At 39.8% G+C, this 16,144-nt stretch overlaps 1 long non-coding RNA gene across 2 annotated transcripts in view; it reads right to left on the bottom strand.

Annotated features, from left to right (window-relative positions):
• Positions 1-2,255: 2,255 nt before the first annotated feature.
• The window catches only part of LOC141374101 (uncharacterized), a 33,839-nt gene continuing 19,950 nt past the window's right edge, over positions 2,256-16,144 (bottom strand). For both annotated transcript variants that reach the window (XR_012380684.1, XR_012380685.1), the window contains exons 3-4: positions 13,092-13,348; positions 2,256-2,449 (exon numbers count right to left, since the gene is read on the bottom strand). This is a non-coding gene — a long non-coding RNA (uncharacterized lncRNA). The remainder of the gene's footprint in view (positions 2,450-13,091; positions 13,349-16,144) is intronic.

Genomic DNA, 16,144 nt, shown 5'->3' on the forward strand with positions numbered 1-16,144 from the left:
GATTGGTGTTGGCTCTATTTTATTTCACTGCTTTTTTTGTCATTATCATCATTGCATCAGAGGCTTATCTGATTATTTTATGTAACTTCATCAACCACAGTGTTGATTGATAGCACAGGGACAGAGAAAACCAGGTAATCTTATTATGACTTTCTGGCACAGGGCTCAGCTCTCAGGGGGCACCGACCGACTACGATGAATTAAAACCTTGTCCAAGATGATGCACACATCAGTAGGCATATTTTGACGCTTCCAGTTTTGAATGATCTTTCCAGTGTTCTCTTAGCAATTAGAAAAACCCCATTTCTACTGAAGCTCTTTTGACCAGAAGGTCAAAAAGGACTTCGAATAGAAGCTTTTATCCTTCTGTATCTTTATCTTTCTATAAAAGTGACATCTTCCCTTCTTAATTTGGGTTAATAGAAGCTGTTTCCTATTATCTGGAATTCAGGAAAAATGGTGCAGGAACCACTCCTGTCTTCTCAAGAGAGGATATATAATATCCTAGACAGTTGTAATTGTTGATTTCTAGAATGATCAGGATCAACTCTGCTTTAGGCTATAGAAGAAGCCCAAGTGCAGCCCTTTCCTTTCCTTTCTTTCTTGAGTTAGCCTGTTTGCTTGTTTATTTGTTTTGCCACTGGAATGATCCTATTTGCCACCCCTACAATTTTGGTGTGGTCCTAAAGTAATGGTGCCTAGGAGGCTATTTGGCCAACTTGTAGGGTTGTAAGACTTAAAGAGTTGCCTTCTTTAGAAAAAGGAGACCCTGGAGTCCCATGTGGTGTATCCTCTTCACCAGGAAACAGGATTAAGGATAAGCCTGCGGTAAGGAACATGATGTGGGAAACAAAGGCAGAAGAAAAATTATTGAATTTCCTTACTACCTACAGCCCATTGACAAGTCCTTGAAACAGGCAGAGTGACATTCCTCTAGGGACTCAACTGCCTCAATGTTAATACTTTGCTAAGGGCAGAAGGCAATCCTAGCCTGACTGCGCCCCGCCCCCCAGGATCCTGTAAGTCTACTTTAACATATTTTTTTGGAAACTTCCTTTATCTCTAAACGGCCCCCCAAGATCCATGTTGGCAATCACCCCCAAGCATATGGCACACCGATATACATCTGAAGGGTCTCATGACTAAGGTTTTATTAGATGGTAATAAATGACCTTTTCTCAACAATAACTAGCCCCCTCAAGGTCCTGGAAACCTTGCTTCCAAAATTCCTTAGAGACTTAGGCTCTCCCTAACCCCCTCCCAACTTGAAAGCCTATAATGGGCCACTCCTCATGACCCCGGCGCAGCTCTTTCTGCCCACGGATCCTGTCCCCATGCTTTAATAAAATCACCTTTTTGCACCAAACATGTCTCAAGAATTCTTTCTTGGCGGTCAGCTTCAGACCGTAATACCTAATAATGTCTTTCCTACATCAGAACAGAGAGAATTTTCCTGGGGCATGCCTACTGTCTATCTTTCCTAACATAACATGACATGAGCAGTGTTGGGAGAAAATCCTCCAACGGGCTCTAGGTTTCAGGTATTACAAGTTGGGTTCTGACTTCGAGATTCTGACAGCCCCAACTTCCCTTTTGCTTCCCCCAGCCTTAGGATGGTGGCTGTTTCCTGCATTCGCTGTGTCACCTTGCTGTGCCTCCTTTTGCCCTTTGGTCCCTCCAACAACTTGTGTAACCAGTTTCTCATATGAACTTGTCTGTTGTTGCCATTTCTGTCTTCCTGACTGGACCCTGACAGATACAACTTGCTTTAACATAAATTCTTTACTTATATTGCCATTGGAGAATTATGTTGTCGGTAAATATTAGGGGTCCTTAAGATGGCCAATTTGACTTTTCTAAAAACCTTGCTTGAGGCGAGAATTCGGATGGAGGAAAGCAGTTAAAATCATGAGCAAGTGTGGATTTTGAGATAACTTACCATCCCATTTCCTTTTTGTCATTGTGTGTCAGGTGTTTGTTGGAAACAACATTTAGGGTGGTTTATTCTTTTTAAGCTCACTCAATTTCTAACTTTAATGGGCAAATTCAGTCCATTCATAGTTAGTGTAAGAACAGGTATACTTGATTTTTATTCTTTCATTTTACTCTGATTTTTAAAAATGAACTTTACAGTCGTTTCCTTTTTTCTTTCCCCTGTTTTTCCTGGTTTGGTCATCCTAACTTTTATCGCCGTGTCCCTGAATAATCAAAAGTTAACTATATGACTATAGAAAAGTGGTTTGTATGTTTTTAATTTGAAAAAAAAAAACAGAGGTTTAAAATGACCTTTTTCTAATGGTCATGCTCTCATCCACATGGTTTTGCCAGGGAATCTTAGGGAAACGCGGTCAGCAGCAGAGATTCAGATGTCATCCTGAGTGCTTTCGACTCCACAATGGTGAGATTGCTTTGGCGCCCCGTTACGTATTTCCACAGAGACACACTTTCTCTAAAATGTAAAGAAAAGCAAATCAAAAGAGAAAACCTTGAAATAAAAAAAGTTCTGCCATGAAAACAGCTTTAGTAACCAAATTGATATGAAAGTTGGAGCGTGCCTTTCTGCTCTGACAAGCTTTGCTATGCTTTTCCTCTCTTAGGAAAGTGCTGCTTATACTGGCAAACTCCTGTTCATCCTCTGAGATGCATCCCAAGGGTCTTTTCAGTAAGTTTTTCCCTAACCGTCCTCTCCAGACTTGCTTCCTTCTCTGTGCCCCGCCACGACTTATGCATGCCTCCCTTACAGCCCTTATGACACTGTTTTGTAATTATTTTCCTCTGCCCTAGTCTATGTGCTGTTTGAGGGCAGAAACTTTCATTCATCTTCCTATCTCCAGTACTTAGTGCCAGTGCTTAATAAACGCTTGTTGAGTAAATGATTAATTGTTTTGCCAATAGTAGTGGTTTATTTACAGCAACACATTTCTGGCATCTCTTTTGTTTTTGCCTTTTTCCTAAAGCGACAGGAAAAAAATTTTTTTCAGAGTTAATGTTGCCTCTAAGGAACACAAATAGTATCCTCACTACTCCTATTGTGTTCCCCTAATATTTTGAGAATTTGGGTTGAGGCCGTCTGCACCCATGTGTCTCTCTGCTCCTTAAAGATTCTTTGGCAGATTCCTGTGTGTGTGTATTGATGACTAACCATCTGAAGTCAATTTTCAACCTTCTTGCTCATGGGCAAACATTGCCAACTAGCCTGACTGGTAGGCCTACTAGCTAAAATCATTTCCAATAAGACTTCCTTAGGACTTATCCAGTTTTGGGTAATTTGGAGCTTTCTTTTGGAGATGCTCAAATGAACCCCTATTCTTTAACTTAAAATGATCTTTTTAATCTCCTTTTCCCCAGATTAAAGCCTTTATTTAGCATGACAGCAACTGAATTCCCCAACTCTGCCAGACATTCAACTTGATTATAAGTTCAGTCAGTACCTAAAATCAATGTAAAGAAAGTAAAGTCAGAAGGTTTGAAATATAAATCCATTAAGGCCTGACATTTTCTCAAAATTTTAGTGAATAAGCACACAGTCACTCTCTGCTCCAGTTATAAAAATAACACTATGAGTTTAAACTAAAATAAGTAACTTGGGCCTCCTTTATAAGAAATGCATCATTTTAAAAAATTGCAGAGAGACCATTGGGAAGCAATTTCCACAAATGCAAGGACTCCTCATTTAGAGTGAATACAGTCTACACACTAGAGTGAATACAGTGAATATCACCACCAAACTGGCTCAAACACAAGGGCTAACAGAACCGTTGTCATGGAGTCCATTTGAAAGGGATTGTTGGCAAGACAAATTCCTCCTGAGGGTTTCCAATCTCAAGTATTCATGGAGGCTGGAGACCGAAGGGGGATCCTATGAGATCCATGGCAGAGTAGAGAGGTTCATGGACTCCTCCAGGAAATGAAAAAAACAAAACAAAACAAAACAAAACCCTAGAGGCCTCTTGCTTACGTCCACTGACAGGCTGAAACCGTAAATGACCTGTACAACCTGCAGATGTATACTCTCTTAGTAGACAGAAGAGTTTGGATGGGTTGAGTCACATTATTTCCCTCTCCTTCTGGGCTTTCAGACTGCCTTTTCCAGCTCTCCTACAAGTCCGACATGGCCACATGCCTGAGTTCTGCAAATGGGAAATTCCCACTAGACACTGACCAGGTGGCCTACAATTCAACTCAGTTCTGACACTACTTATCTAGAAAATAGCCTCAGATCCCACAGATTAAGGACTGAGTTGTATAAGAGTGTGCCTCCACCTCCTTGAGAAGTCAATGTCAGTGCAGGTCTGTCACGTGTGCTTCTGACCAGGTGGCTATAGATGGGAGGTTCCTACAAACTCCTCCTTAGATTCAATTAATTTGCTAGAACATCTCACAGAACTCAGAGAAACATACACCAGTTTATTATAAAAGGATATGTTATAAAACAGTACATGTGGGAAGGGGCTCAGAGCTTTCACACTCTCTGAGCATACCACTATCCTCAAATTTCCATGCATTCACCCACCCAGAAAGCTCTCTGAATCTAGTCCTTTTGGTTTTTTATGGAAGCTTCATTACGGAAGCACGAATGATTAAATCAATGGCTATTGGTGATTAAACTCTATCTCCAGCCCCTCTCCCCCTCAAAAATCAGGGGGTGGGATTGAAAATTCCAGCCCTCTAAACACCTGGCTGTTTCCCCTGGCAACAAGGAGCTCTCATCCCTCCCAGCGATCCACCAGTCACCTCATTAACATGACAAAAGACACCTTGTCCCACTGTCAACACCTAGGCAATTCCAGGGGTTTTAGGAGCTCTGTGCCAGGAACAGTCATAAAGACCAAATATGTATTTCTTTTATTATAAATCACAATATCACAAATCACATATAATGAATATTAAAAATAATGTTTGCAAAGAGGTTTTAATCATGTAAATAATTATTGCTAAGGGTAGCAGAATGTGCCATCTCAAAATATGAGTGTAGGAGTTCAGGACATGCCACCTCAAAATATGCTGTTTTGGCATATTAATTATTTTGAGTTGCAGGCATTTGAAAAATATTAAATGCAAGGAGGGGCTTTCTCTGAACATATCATATCTGCCCCAAGACAGAACAACAAAAGGAACTCAGTTATCCCCTCCCTGGGAGCTTTACCAACCAAGAATCACTGACACCACACCCAAACTTCATCACAGACTGTCATGTCTCCCATCTATTTTTTCCAAGAATCCATTCATCTTCCCTAAAACTCACTTTCTACCCTCTAAGAGGCCTATACCCCCCTTCCCTTCCCAATTAAGATGGTATTTAATGAAGCCTGAGCTCTAAGCCACCTCTGAGTTACTCATTTTTCCCTGGGCATCTCCCAAATATACATGAAGTATACATGTTAATAAACTTCTTTTACTACAGAGGTCTTTGCTAAGAACTCCTAGGGTAGAAGGAAGATTAATTTTCCTCCCTCTGCAGTTGTTAGAATGATATGTGAAAAGAACAGGATATAAAACATTTTTTTTCCAAATCATCTCCAATGCATTTTTGGAAAGTGGGAAAAAGTACACCAAAATGTTCAAGTTAAAAATTGAAAGAATAATTTCATTGGAAATCCATATCCCTTCACCTAGATCCAGTGCTACCCATCCTTTGGAGGGCCCTTTTCTCCTCCAGCATTGGTCCTCCCCAGGAGATGAGAAGTATTCTGAGCCAAGAGGCATGCCCCTCTGGAACTTAGCTCCCACCACAACCCCTCACTTTTATTCCATGCTGCAGGTATCGTAGACCCTGGAATCCCTGCTACTTTCATTTTTTGGGGGTCTGTTTTCCTAAGGTTAGACCACATCCATTATCCTTTGGCCCAAAGGTGGCCAAGAAACAGCCATTTGTGGGAGCGGTTATGGATGATATGGATGAGGTGATACGGATGGGTAGGGGAGGAAAAGTAATTTCCCTCTACCCTTTTAAGTTCTTGGCTGGATTCCCTATAACCAAAGACAGATTAATAAGAGAAAAACAAATAAAAGTTTATTAACATGTACACCTCATATACCCGGGGAAAAATGAGTAACTCAAAGGTTTATTTAGACCCTGAGTTTACATAGTCTCTTAGCAAAGGAACAATACATTTTTATAGAAGTGACAAGACAAAGGAAAAAGACTTTGAGTCCCTGGGGCAGCAAATAATAGGGAGGCAGATATATAGGAAACTAATGGTAGACAAAACCTGGATAGTAAAGTATGTTATAGAGATTCTTCCAGTGCCATATCCAGGCTGATAGGATCTAAAGTTATCTCTGGTGATTGGCTTTTGTCCTTCTTGGTAGAGAGTAGAGGGATACCCTTGAAAATTTATGTCCTGGTTTTAGGCAAATAGAGGGAGGGCACAGAGCTTTTTTATATCTGCTTCTTCTCAGTTGCCTTTAGCTCAAAATAATCCTTATGCCAAAGGGTCATGTTTTGGGGTTTCATATTCTGCTACCCCACAGATGGCACTTGAATGCATGAACTGAGGTCCACACAAATGTGCCTAGAGCCCCTTATGATACGGATGGACTTAGGGATGGAGAGAGAAATGGAAATGGCTGCAGGCCAGGAGACCAGGGCTGGCTTTCCTTGAATTACTATGTTCTAACATAAAACTTGCAGGAGTTTGTGAATTCTAAATTTAAACTTGGTTTCCAGATCATTATGAAGATGTATTCATCAAAATAAAGGCTAGAAGGTATTATATTATTTTATGAGTTTGCTTTATAACTGTAAGTATTTAGGCATAGTATATGAGTCTCCATTTGTACTTTTGACCCAGGGTTAGGAACAGCCTTGCTTAAATATACCAGTTATCAACACTTTGCCACATTGGCTTGCTCTATCTATCTATCTATCTATCTATCTATCTATCTATCTATCATCTATTCTATCTATCTATCTATCTACCTACTTATCTCCATGTGCCTTTTTTTAATGTTGAGCCATTTGAAAGTATATTGTAGACATCATGACACTTTCCCTCTAAATAGTTTACCATGTGTTTTCTAAGAACAAGGACATTCTCCTATATAACCATAATACCATATCACACCAAAGAAATTTAACGTTGATATAATAAAATTATCTAATATATTGCCTATATTCAAATTTTCTCCATTGTCTTAATAATGCCTGTCAAAGGTTTTTTGTTTTTTGGGTTTTTTCCAATCTAGGATCCAATCAAGGATCACCCATAACAATTGTTTTTCATGTTGTATAGTAATAAACTTGCAAGAAGACCAAGAAACCTTTCTCTTAAATGGAGGTTAAATTAGATTGCTCAGCATAATTGGTAGAAGTGTTAAAATACTAATCACATTTTTTGGAAATAGAATGCAAAGTCTCCAAAATTTTAAGGGAGTGAAGGGAAAATAAATGCCAACAGCATTTGAGCTTGAATTTCAGTTTTTTCTGAGGCTGTTATTCCTAAGTGATAGGCACTTGCTTTTTTTCCTGTAGGCTTCTGTTATGATTTTATGTTTGTTCTAAAATTTAAGAGGAATAAAGGCAGTGTTCGATGAAGGAATTTTTAAAGTATATAAAACTTTAAGCCAGTTGTTTTTAATAAACAAATTTGTCCTTTGCACATTTGCAAATCCTTGCAGTGCTAAACACTATTTCCTCACCTCTCTCTTGGCCAGACTTCTTCCATTTCCTCACACAGCAGTACGACATTGATGTTTGTGAAAACTCAGTCATTTTCTGATAGATCACTCTTTTTTTGTGGCAATAGACTGTAATGTTATGAGCAACTGTCTTGTAAGATTTCATTTACAAATAAAAATGTTCTTAACAAGAAACACATTAAACAGACAAACGTAAAGTATTAGAGATCAATACCCATAGATATTCATTTGGGGTGTCCAACATATTTTTATTTGAACAGAAGAATCCGTTGGAAAACTGACATTTCTTTTTGATATTTACGAGTGCAAGAAAATAAGCCAAGAACTAAAGAGGACTTCTCAGAAAAAACTTGATTCCTTAAAGATTATGAACTTCAAATGATTTGCTTTATTTTAAAGGCATAAATAGGGGCACCTGGGTGGCTCAGTTGGTTAAGCATCTGCCTTTGGCTCAAGTCATGATCTCAGGGTTCTGGGATCGAGCCTCACATTGGGCTCCCTGCTTAGTGGGGAGTCTGCTTCTTCCTCTGTCCCTCTCCTGGCTCGTGCTCCCTCTCTCTCACTCTGTCTCAAATAAATAAGTAAAATCTTTTTTTAGAAAGGCATCAATAGTTGAACATCAGAAAGATAATATTGTTTATGCAGTCTGTTATGTATATATAGAAATAATAATTTCTATTTATTATACAACATTCTACATAGACAAATCATCACACATCTAAGTCAATGCTATTGAAAGTATGATGCATGGGCAGGTGCCAAATAGCAAATTATTTGTTACCAGTTTTTGAAATAAATCTCTAGTTAGAAGATGGAACCGCTCCTTCCCTGGGTGCCACATCAGCAAACTGAAACTCACATAACTTTCATGTCCCTGTAAATGCTCAGCTTCACCAGAAACAGACTATCCAGTTAGCCAGTCCCCAGTTACTGCCAACTCTGGACTCTATGTTTATTTCCTTCTTCCTTCTCACCCCAAGCAAGTTTGACTATGTTGCCCCAGCCAATCTGATATTTTCTATTTCTCTCTTCCTTGTTCTTATTCTTTGTCCTGTAAAAGCTTTCAGGCTTCCTCCCCACTTTACAGTTCTCGGAATGGAGGCTGTCCACTTCGTGAGGTGTATCACCTAATTTGTCTTCTTTAATCATTTTTAACACAGTCCATAAGGAAATAAGTAATAAATTGAGGGTAAACATTTAGAAACTTTTAAAGCAATATGTCAGAGTACTTTATATATGTTGAATTTAAGAGCAGAAAAGTTGGCTTGTATTTTGTATGTCTTTTTATTCCATTTTTCTAGTTTTGTTCTTTTTTTGCTGTATTTTATAAAAGTTTGAGTTCATGATGGATTGGGAAAAGAAAAAAAACGGGTTCTTCACCTCAGATAGTTTGAGGAGCACTGTTCTGAACACGGTGTTGGGCAGGAGTGTGAGGTGTGTGTGCATGTTTATAGGGTTGAAGGAAAAGAGAGGTTAGTGGAAAGTCATTAGATTAAATATAAAATCATTTGCAAAAGAGCTGGAGATTATTTTTTATTTATTTATTATTATTACTTTTATTATTAAAAGACCATATGTATTTCCCAATATGATGCAAACAAAGGGGTTCAGAACAAGACCACCCTCACCCTCCCTTTCAAAAAAAAAAAAAAATGGCACTCCTGTATGAGGATTACTTTGAGCTGAAGGCAATCAAGACCCAGAAGGCTCAGGAAAAGTTCTTAACCTCCCCCTTAACTGCCTAAAAAAAATATAAATTTCTCCATTTGAGGGGGAAATCTACAATTATAAAGGAAATTTACATTGGAAAGGGGGCCTATGTCAGGAAGAGAGCTACTACCAGAGATAAACCATTTTTACTTAAGAAACTGATCTGCATAACCTGTGTTTGTCAAACATTGCCTCCTCTCCCCTTCCTGTAAATTGCCTTCCCCACTTTGAAGCCCCAGGCCCCTTTCCTTTCCTTAGCTCAGGATGTTATATAAACCTCAATTGCCTGGCTGCCTTTTGGGTCTCCTGTACATGTACATAATTAAATTTGTTTTTCTTCTGTTAATCTGTCCTATGTCATTTTAATTATTAGACCAGCCACAGAATTTAGAAGAGTGGATTAAAAATTTCCTCTCCTACACAAATTCAGAAACCAGCAAATGAGTTAGCTAATCTTCTGTTAATGTTTGAAACCATTTTTAGGAAATAAATGAAACAACAAAAGATGTGCCAGGTCACAGCACTCCAACATTTTTAGGGTTTAGTTTTGTTTTGCTTTTCTCTCTGGTTTACTTTCTTCCTCTCCACTTGTTTTTCTCTTGCAGTGTCCACACTATCCCATAATGTCTTCCCATGTTGCTAATGTAGGTCCTTCTACCCTTCTAAGTTCTCAGCCGGAGCCCTTTAAAAAAGACAGATTAGGGGTGCCTGCATGGCTCAGTCGGTTAAGTATCTGCCTTCAGCTCATGTCATGATCCCAGGGTCCTGGGTTTGAGCCCCGCATCGGGCTCCCTGTTCAGCAGGGAGTCTGCTTGAAATTCTCTCTCTCCCTCTTCCTCGGCCCCTCCCCCCACTCATGCGCTCTCTCTCTCTCTCTCTCTCGCTTACTCTCTCTCAAATAAATAAATAAAATCTTTAAAAAAATGAAAAAGACATATTAATAAGAGAAATACAAACAGAAATTTATAACGTATATCTGATGTATACATGGGATGTACTCAGAAAGCTGAGTAACTCTCAGAGGTGGTGTAGAATTCAGGCTTGAAACCATCTTTAGTTAAGGATGAAAGAAGGGTGTGGGGGAAGTTAGTTATGGGGAGAGGAGCAGGACAAGTATAGTAAACAAGAGTAAGATTTGCCGATAAGATTTAAGTTGGTGACTTCTGCATTGTTGAGTTTCTTGTGACTTAGTCAACCTTCTCTTCCTGGTACAGAGAGGGAGACACTTTTATAAATGGAAATTTCCTAATAATATAAATTTATCTTACAAAGGGGTGACTTCTGTTCTGTTTTCAGAGCTTCTCCTGTGTTTGCTGTTTCTTGAAATACTCCTTATGCCAAAAAGATATTCTTGGGCTGGCGTATGGTGCCACCCTTCACTAGTCAGGGTCAATATCCACATTCACTTCAGATTTGCCTCAAAGTCTCTCAGCAGCTAGGTGTGAATCACTTACTTCTCTCCCATTTCCTGTTCTTCAGGGGTCCATCCCTTTCACTCCTCCAAATGGTCCTTTTTCTTTTATTTGCCTCTGCTCTTCCTTCCTCCATCATAGTAGTTCCTGAAATCCCATTTTCCCTGAATGCTTTCTTTCAACTAACCTCATCCCACACTGATAGCTTCATTAGATGATCTCAGTGTTTAGATGTATTTGGTATAATTTTGAATTTTATACAATAGTTTGTACTTGTTCTCAAGCCATGCCTCCTGCCGGCCACCCACTTCTACAACAACATCCCTCTGGATTCTAAATTCCTGCAAAATAAGAGTAGCTACTCTGGTTTTAGAGCTGCACTGCCAAAGATAATAGCTATTAAAGTCAAACATTTTGATTTTTAAAAGTTAACATTGGGGTGCCTGGGTGGCTCAGTCAGTTAAACATCTGCCTTTGGCTCAGGTCATGATTCTGGGGTCCTGGGATCAAGCCCTGCATCAGGCTCCCTGCTCAGCAGGGGGTCTGCTTCTCCCTCTGCCTGTCCTCCCTGCTCATACTCTCTCTCTCTAAAATAAATAAATAATCTTTTAAAAAAATTAACATTACGTTAAAATAAGTTAACATAATCTACTTGAAAATAATTGTATATATTACCTAACTCCTAGTACAGGACTGATTCAACAAGTATCAGGCAAGTTTTACAATTTTAATATTTTGGCTTTCTTTAATTCATCTTAATTACAGCTATGTATGGTACTCTTATTTCATATAACCTCTATTGTATTGATCTCTTTTGTATTTTCCTTTTGTATTTGTAAAACAGAAGTTTAAGACCACAAGTTGGAAGGAAGGTCACATTCTTCAAAGAAAAATAGATGGGGCTCTGAAAGATTTGTATCTCTGTGCTTGAACTTGAATGGCCTTAGACCTGTTTCAGCTTTAACAATAGAATTTTACTTGGGCAATATTTGCCCATTCTGGTTTAACTTATGTGACTCTAGTGCTTAACAGCTGCTGTTGAAGCTAGTATTCTTATTCAGTTCTAGTACTCTTATTCAGTTCTATAGTGTTAGAATATCTTTTGTTGAAGATGTGAATGAAGTGTGCATGAGCATCGACTGTTGAATTCACTTTTGTGCCATTTTTGTAAATACAATAGTTTTGCACAATCTCTCAAAACAAAAACAAAAACAACTAAACGCTCAATTCCTCAGTTGTATTAGCCAGATTTCCAATCCTCAATGGCCACATGAGGTTAGTTGCTAACATAATGGACACAGTACCTTTGAAAATGCTTAGAAGCATAAAGTTGGACAAAAATCAAAATGGATGCACTAATGCTTCAGCCAAGCTCGATTTTAAAGTAACATTTTTCCTTTCTTCTTCAAACCTCCCCTCCTCCCTTCTTAGCCTTTTGTTTCAGGAACCCAGTACCACCCTGAAGACATGATGAACAAAGCTGGCAGCACGTATACAATTCCTGTCAAAACTGGCTAGATCCTATATTTCCGTTACAGCCCCTTCCTTCAGGCGGGCTTGCAGTTTTTGAAGGCCTTAGCCCGCTGCAGCCTCTGTTGCCGGCAAAGCAATCAAGCTATTGTTCTTTATCCCACATTCTGTCCTCACATTATATTTTGGCTCCATAGCACAGAGGTCAGTTTTCAACAACATGTTTAGAGTATTTTCATCATTGCAGAAAGTTCTACTGGACAGAAATGGTCTCGTATTCCCCATAACACCTCACTGTTTACAGAAGATAGTCAACAAATGAATATCTAACAAATAATACAAAACACATAGTATTACTAATAAGATTACTATTACAAAGATCAAGAAAAGGCATATTTATAATATATCATAAAAAGCACTGAAGGGTTGGAACGGGAAGAGATAAGATATTGTGAGAACTTAAAAAACAAACAAAACACCAACAATAAAAATAAAAGAGAATACCTGCCCTGTTTATTTTCACAGGTGCACGCGTGTGTGTGAGTGTACGCACATGAGATCCTTGTGAGAATAAAACGAGAGGCTCCATGAATTATAAAGCCTTAGACAAGTGTAAGGGATTGTTAGCAGTAATTACAACAACGTGAACAACAATTTGGCGATTATTCCTTGTTATAAGACAAAAGGAGATGGGATGGAGAGGTGAGATGGTTTGAGACGCACTGGACTGTTTCCTTCATTATTTTTTCTCACTCCGTTTTACCATAGCATTCGCGGATTCCGGCTCTCCAGGGGAGCGGAACACCCCGGAAACACTGACAAATAAATGTTGCTGCTTTCCGAAGCATCACGATGTACCTCCCAAGCAAAGCTTTGAGCCCTGCGAGCGGCTGAGCTGGTGGACAGGAGGCCCTCTTCATGCAGTGAGCCGCATTCTTGGGTTCTGCATCCATCTCTAGAGAACCAGTTGTCCCCGTCACAGAAGCTGTGGACTCTCCAGGGACACCCAGTAGATGGAGGGCCCTCCGGCACTGACACTGGAACTGTCAGTGGCTTTTTCTCCATTCCTTTTTCTTTTAAATCGAGTCCAGTGGGAGGTCACAACACAACAGCTTCTGGGAGGATAGACAAAATAAGCTTGCTGAACAGAACGTAAACTTTTTCCAGGAAAATGTTGCTGTGTCATGTATGATTGGATAAAAACACAACGAATGTCTTCATTGGTGTAACTGTAAGCAGAGAGACTCTCAGAGTTGGAAGAGGCATGAAGAGCCATGTAGCCCCACAGATGGGGAAATTCCTGTTGAGAAATGGTCAGCCGGTCTCCGCTTAGGAACTACATGTATATTAGTGAGTGTCCTGGCAGGAAAGAGAGGGCACTCTGACAGCCTCAGCAGAAGGTGCCTATTGACTAACTCGTGGGCAGGCTTTAGGGAAATCAGAAAGGAATAGTGCAGGGCTTTGCGACTGGTGGTGTCAGGGAGCCCCATCTTCCCTGTGCCTGAAGGGGCAGTGGAGGGCAGCTGTCCTGGAACTCTGAGAGGGTAGCTGTCTTAGGGTGCGGGACTGCTCTAACAAAATATAATAGCCTGGGCAGCTTGAACAGCTGACATTTGTTTCTGGCAGTTCTGGAAGCTGGGAAGCTCCAGCTCCAGGTGCTGGCAGACTCAGTTCCTGGTGAGAGCTGATTCCCTGGCTTGCAGACTGCAGCCTTCCCACATGTCCTCACATGGCAGAGAAAGAGCAAGCTCTGGTCTCTCTTCCTCTTCCTAGAAGAAAGCTAATCTCGTCTTGGGGGGTTGCCTTCATGATGTCATCTAAACCTAATCACCTCCCAAAGGCCCTGCTTCCAAATATCATCACTTTGGGGGTTAGGGCTTTAACATATGAATTTGGGGGAGGGGGACACAAACATTCAGTCCTTAGCAGTAGCAATGGAGAGGGCTGCCTGATAGGAGCCATCACCTTCAATGGAGGGATGAAGACAAGCCAAGGCAATATGACATAAAGAGAGCCAGGCGAGTAAGTACCTGAATCTCCCTCCCCACCAGTCCTACCATTAGCCAATCCCCATAAGAAGCAGGAGGATAAGGTGGCTGGTGGTTGTGGTTCATATCAGTGAGCCTCTTTTGGCACATAGCAAAGTAGATAAGGCTCTGGAGCAGCAAATAGAAAATACCTAGCCAGCCTCTCAGACCACTTTTTCCCCTGGATTGACTAAATGTGATAATGCGTATAAGGCTCTTAGCCTAGTGCCTATAGTACTTTGGAAGCTCAATAAATGCTAGTATGCTGGGTATGAATTTTATAGTCCCAGCCCTTGTTACTCAGGTGTACACATATTCAGTTTTTAAAACACTGCTTAAGGGTTGTCTGGGTGGCTCAGCCGGTTAAACATCTGCCTTTGGCTCAGGTCTTGATCCCAGGGTCCTGGGACTGAGCCCTGTGTATAGGGCTCCCTGCTCAGCGGGGAGTCTGCTTCTCCCTCTCCCTCAGTGGTGGTGCTCTCTCTCTCTCTCTCTCAAATAAATAAATAAAATATTTTTTTAAAAAACTGCTTTAAAAAGGAGTTTGGATCTCAAGTCCCCAATTTCTGTTTAGTAAATTGCAGAAAATGTAATCTTGCCAAGTCATTATAACTGTCATTTTTGAAAAATTCATCTTCTTTAGATAAATTGCCACATTCAAGGGTTTTCTCTTCTACCTTCTTTTCCCTTTCTCCCCTTCTCTCCAGGCCTGATCTAAATTTCTGGGAGGGTCTTATGAATTATCTAGGCATTGGTAGCATATAACTCACTACCATCCTCTGTCCTCCTCTATAATATTATCACCTATTCTTTCCAGCTCTATGGTTTATGACATGTACTCTATGCTCTGAGTCTTCCAGGTTTTATCCCTAATATTCACAATCAAGCTTTGGAATTAAAAATAAAAAACCAAAAATCTTTCAGCCTTCTTGCCCCCTTAGCTAGATATCCCTGCACAATGAATGATAGGTACAACCACACACTGCTGTTTTCAAACTTGGTGTTAAAGTGTTTTATTCAGAGTCAAATGTCATAGAATTCTGTCTGAAGTAATTGAATTAAATAGCAAAGGTGATATTTAATCAGAGACAAGCAGCCAGCTATTATCCTATTTATTATAAAATTGATTTTTTTGGTGCTTCCTATTTACTAGGGAGTGAGTAAGACTGACCATCCAATAGCCACACATCAGTGATATTTGACCTACTTTGCCAGGACAGACTTTAATTTTCATAGATGTGTAAGTTTGAAGTTTGGCTCTCCACTGAGTTTCGGTTTCCAGATAATAACCCTTTGGCGTCACTGTATGGAAATGGAAATAAGTTTGCTGGAATCTCTGGGATTTGGTTTGGTATATGCTGCAAGGGGATGGAGGAATAAAATCAATGATAATACTTTGATTTTTTTAATGTATTCTAGAAAGATATTTGCGTAGCTTCAAATGCTCTGAATATTGGAATTTTGACATTTTGAAATAAGATTAATATGGTCTGTGGTTTGTGCCAATATTCAAACTGGGAAAGACTAGTGCCGATTTTAGACGGGAAGGTCATCACCTAAATCCAAAAATGACAAAGGAATGTGGAAGTACAGCAGTCGTGAGGATTTAGCTCATCTGTCTGCCCTTTGTGGTTAGTTCTGAACAGGTGAGAGACTTTATAAAGTTCAGGTTCCTTTGTCCGTGTTAACATGTGTGCGTCCAAAAGAAAAATAAGAACAATGAACATTCTATCCTCAACATACACACCCAGAGAGTCCAATAGCAATTACTGCAAGATCCTTACTTGCTGAGGACTTGTTAAATTATATAAAATAGCAAGTATTTACATATATCTTCATTGCTAAGACACAGTGTATTTTCAACATATTACTATTGTTCCTCTT

The sequence above is a fragment of the Callorhinus ursinus genome, unplaced genomic scaffold (assembly GCF_003265705.2).
Source record: "Callorhinus ursinus isolate GAN/ISIS: 27379988/994484 unplaced genomic scaffold, GSC_fseal_2.0 scaffold14, whole genome shotgun sequence".
In the NCBI taxonomy this organism is placed as follows: domain Eukaryota; kingdom Metazoa; phylum Chordata; class Mammalia; order Carnivora; family Otariidae; genus Callorhinus; species Callorhinus ursinus.